This window comes from Corvus cornix, chromosome 1 (genome assembly GCF_000738735.6).
Source record: "Corvus cornix cornix isolate S_Up_H32 chromosome 1, ASM73873v5, whole genome shotgun sequence".
In the NCBI taxonomy this organism is placed as follows: Eukaryota; Metazoa; Chordata; class Aves; order Passeriformes; family Corvidae; genus Corvus; species Corvus cornix.
The window spans coordinates 82,781,455-82,786,274 of NC_046332.1; positions in this window are offsets into that span (position 1 = coordinate 82,781,455).

Below are 4,820 nucleotides of genomic sequence, written 5' to 3' on the forward strand. Positions count from 1 at the left end.
TTATAGAGCATGGTAAACTAATGAAAAAATTAATTCATCTTCTCTGGGCTTCAAGAAGACATTTCAGCAATAAGCATTTGAGTATTGGATTTTTAGACTGGGATTTTTATGAAGTTTAACTACAGTTCCAAAATATCTGCAAGTCCTCCCTTTTTTAAAATGTTTTTATTTGTGTGTTGTGGAGCTAAAGCTGCAGCTGGTTTTTTGGTGTTTTGTTTTGTTGGTTTTGGTTTTTTTTGTCTTTTTTATTATTATTGTTATTAAACTTTTATGTGCTGAGTTTGCCAAAAAGGCATTTTAAATCCTATACAGGACCCCTCAGTTTAGCCAAGGTTGTGCAATGCTGCATGTAGGTAAAAAAACTGTTAGCATGCAGTGAGTTGTCTGTTATTAGTGACATACATTAATGATGCCAAGAATCTCTAATCAGAAGTTTGTTGATTTTAGCATTGATAGGAAAAAATAAGTTGTTACTGTTGCTTTCCCAGAGACTTGGTGGCTAAACTTGCAAATTTAACTTTTATTGTGTAAGCTTCCCCAGTGGTTTTGGTGGGCTTGTGTGTGCTTAGCTTAAGCCATTTCCCTGGCTGTATTTCTTCCTTCTGCTGCTGAGAAATGTGCAAAGTGCAGAAGTTTGGAAATGGTCTGGGGCATGATTTGGCTTGTAGGAAAACTTTTGTCTTCTGAAAGAAAAAATTTCAAAGGTGTTCCCTTCCTTAGAAGGATGAAACTGAACCTCAGGTTTCTTCACCAAAAACTTGAACCATGTTTCTGTGAACCACAAGAACTCCCACATGTGTGCAGAGTGCAAGTTGACAGACTGTTCAGATATTTCTACTGACAAGTCCGGCAGTTTTGTTGCTGTCAGATTAGCTTTTTACTGGCTTCATGAGAAAACTTGTCTTCTCAAAATTAACCTGCTCCTGCACAAAGTTGAGTTTAACAGATCATTTCCTGATCAAAGCATAAAGAAAAGGAGAATACTTCATCCCTGATCATTCTGCTAACAAGCTGGGGACACAGAAGGTAGCAAAGTGCACCCAGACCACCATCACACCTATGCTTCAGTGAGTGGGAGTTTGTGAAGCATTCTGCATTTGGGAGATGTTATTTAAATAAGTGTGATGGGTAATAATTAGTATCTAGTTGGTTCATACAATATTCTACATTTTTATCAAGGATATCTAGAATTTCAGACAGGTTTCTGCAATTGCAACAAACTGTGTGAATACTCTGGTTCTTTTTCATGCAGTGTTAAGCAGCAATGTGGGAAACATAAGGGACTTTTTCTTTCCAGTACATTTTCACAGAAAGTGTGAAGTTGTATCATTCTTTCCTTTTTAATAATGTGCAGTTGGCAGATATATAGCTGCTTTGAATGTAATGTATTTAATGTAACTTGTATCTCATCTCTTTTATGTAATGTGCAGTCACACACCCTGCCAACACACAGAGTATATTCATTACATTACATCTGACTGTTCCTCAAATTGCTCAGCATTTGCCATTTTAAGACTTCCATTTCAGTGGTCCCATAGTTTTGCCAAGCTTAAACTGCTGGAGTTGACATTTTCTGTATCTCTGGTTTATGTCTTAGGTTGAATTCTCTTGGATAACTTTAGCCCTCAAATTTCTACACTTTTAAAGATGAGGTTAGGAAAAACGCATTCTTTGGATTTTAACAATTTGGCTACTTTTTCTTCCAAGGTTTAAAGACTTTGCTTTGAAAGAAGAAATGTGTGTAATGTGAGGTTTGCTTTGTTTAAAACAGGGTTTTTGTACTTCCTTCCTCTGTGTTTTCTGGACTCATGCTTTGACAAGGTATATGCTTTTGAAGAATATTTTATGCTTTCTCATGTTAAGCACATTCTATCTCTATGGGACTTTCAAAAAGAGGAGGAAAATGTTCCCAGCAGTTTTGTGTCTGGATTACATCAGTAAGGTCTAAGCTTTTTTTCAAGATCAGTCCAAACAGCAGTGAGAAGGAAGTTGATGCAAATACAGGGAAGAGGGAAGCTAAATAATTGATGTAGAAAGACTTTCATGGAGTTTTCAGGTTACATAGATCTCAGCAGTGATGGGGAAAACAAACCAGACTTGGAGCTGGACTGCAGAACTGGAGAGACCCTAGCTAGGATTTGATTGATTGATTTCTAATTCACAAGCTCTCTTATTCATAGCTGACAACTCGTAACTCATGCACCTATGAGCAAATCATAGTTGCTGGGCAGAGCTCTTGTTCTTCCTCCTCTGCCATGGCACAGATGTCCTCTGTGTCACACTATGAAGCCTGAAAGCGTCAGCAATCCAACTGCTGTTGCAACCACTTCAAAAACTGCTTGGGTAAGCTGACACCTTCCAGCTTGGACATTTGGTCTGCACCATTTCCAGGAGTTAGCAGGTTATGAAGAGATTGCCAGACAAACAACAGGCAAAGAGGATGGCTGCAGGAGACAGCAAGCTGCAGGTAACATGGCTGCATAAGGACTTTTAGCCCTTTCTGGCCACTGTGTCGTGCCTTCATGTTGCCTTTGCTTTGGCCTAGCAGCACTGACCCCAGCATGCATCGGAGGATAACATACAGCATGTGCCGTGTGTCAGCCAAAATCTGAGCAGGAAGGGAGTGAAGAGTCATACTGTGGGGAATGCATTCAGCCACTGCAGCAGGTTGTTCACAGATTTCCAACACTTCTTTGGATAAATCACTGAGAAACATAGTCTGAATTCAGTGTTGATCCTTCTTTGAGTGGGATGAAGTACAGAACTTCTAAATGTTCCCTTTCCCTCGGCTGATTCTCTGATAAGACAGCAGGATATGTGAGGGGCAGAGAAAGGACTGAAAATGATGGGTCAGAAAGGGTCCAGCTGGGGAAGGAAGGGTGTTCATTTCCTGAGTGTAAATGAAACACGGGTTCCTCAGTGTGTTCTTCAACAGTATAAGCAAACATTTATGTACTGAGCAGGGCAGCTTCCAGTTAAGCACAGCAAGCTGCTAGTAGTCATCAAGTACTGCATGACCTCAAACCTAAGAGTGTAAATTGAATCAAACCATGTGGCCAAGTAATAATCTTCATTCACTCTCACAAGTTTCCTTTGACTTTTTTTTTTCCTGCCCCCACCACCCCCACCAGTTCACTCAGTGGATAGAAAGAAGATACTTCATCCTGCGGAAAATGGGATATCGATGGAAAGTGTTTTAAGCTGGAGGCCAGAAATATATTTCAGAAATATTGAAAGGAAGTAGTAAATGAGGCAGAACATGCAAGAAGAGACATTACAATTTCCTGTTTAAATCAGAATTGTATTCCCTTTCTGTCAGTGAGAGCTGGCTGAAAAGTCACATCTACTTGCCACATATGTTGATTTTTATTCTTCTTTTAAAGCTGGAGTTGTTTTAGTTTTGACTTAAAACCATTTCTACAAAAATTTTTTTGGCAAATCTACAGATCTTGTCTCTAATCCTGATGAATGTTAGTTATTCCAATGGCTGCAAGAAGTCCAGTATCAAAACATGTATGTGAGTTCTCCTTCCTGACTGTGGTCAGGGTGGTTACTTTCCAGAGCTTCTTGGCCTAGGGAGGAGCCTTGATGAGTTCCTTTGAATCTAGAGACTTCCACTTTCAATTTCCCTGGCTCAACAGCCAACAGCCCTTCTGGAAGTTAATCTGAGTTCCCCCCAGACATCATTTTCACTTTCATAAGTTTTTTAGTCTGAAATGTTTAGGAGAACATGCTGGGCTCCACAAACTGTGGTTTTGACAAAGCTCTTCTTTGTCTGAAAATTTCCAGACTTCCCTAGCCTTTGCTGTAGAGTTCCTCAAACAAGATTTTTCACAGGTGGTCACTGAGTGAACGTTCCTCATTCTCTGTCTGTCTGACTGATGCCCTTGTGGTCTCATTTGCAGAAGTGTTGAAACACACAGCTGTAACTGAAATTAGCAGGAGCATGCTTTGAATACACAGAGGGCTGTATATTTCTGCTAGAATTCTGCTGTGGAAATATTGCAGCAACAATTACTCTGAAAAAGCCCAGGGGGAAATAAATTCTGATCTGAAGGCAAGCATAGTTAGAAGTGTGCAGTCAACCAAGAGGCATGCCTTGGAAAAAGTGTGAGGAAAAGTTTTTAAATCATTGCTTGGGTACTGGACATTGTGTGCATTGAATGTGATAGGGATCTTAATGGGAAGGGAGATGTGAGAGTATACAAATTAACTTCTGTTACAGGTAGTAGGACTGAGATGACAAAGAAAATTTTGGCTCATCTTCACTATGAGCATTTAACTTTGCATTGGAACATTTGGTGGAGGTTGGAGACAGGATATCCAGGGGCCTTCTATTTCCTCCATTAAAAAGGGAAGCTCCACTCCCCAAAAACCTCAGACAAACTACTTCATGTAGCTGTGGAAGGGTTGGGCACATTCTACCTGTGCTTGGGAAGTGTTTGTCTTGACATTAAGGGAACTAGAAAAAAGCCACTTCATAATTCCTGACACCACTAGAGAGCAAACCTAGCATTTTTAAAGGGGGAAGAGTAAGGGGGAAAGTTTTGCCAGAGGACAGCACTGTCTGGTGGCAAACTGCTGTCTCAGGATTTCTTACCTAGCTTTGTTTGTCTTTGGAATGGGAAAGTCACAAGGGACTCGAAAGAGATTTGAAAAGCTAAATGAGTCTGTTTTGCAATAATCACTGTTGATTATTTTTTCTTTCAAAGAGTAGATTTTCCATCTCCCCACCAGCCCAGGAAGGGGACAATAAGAGCGAAGTGAGTGGATGGGGTGAAGTGCACGTCTGATGCAATGGCAAGTGGGAGAGGTAACTG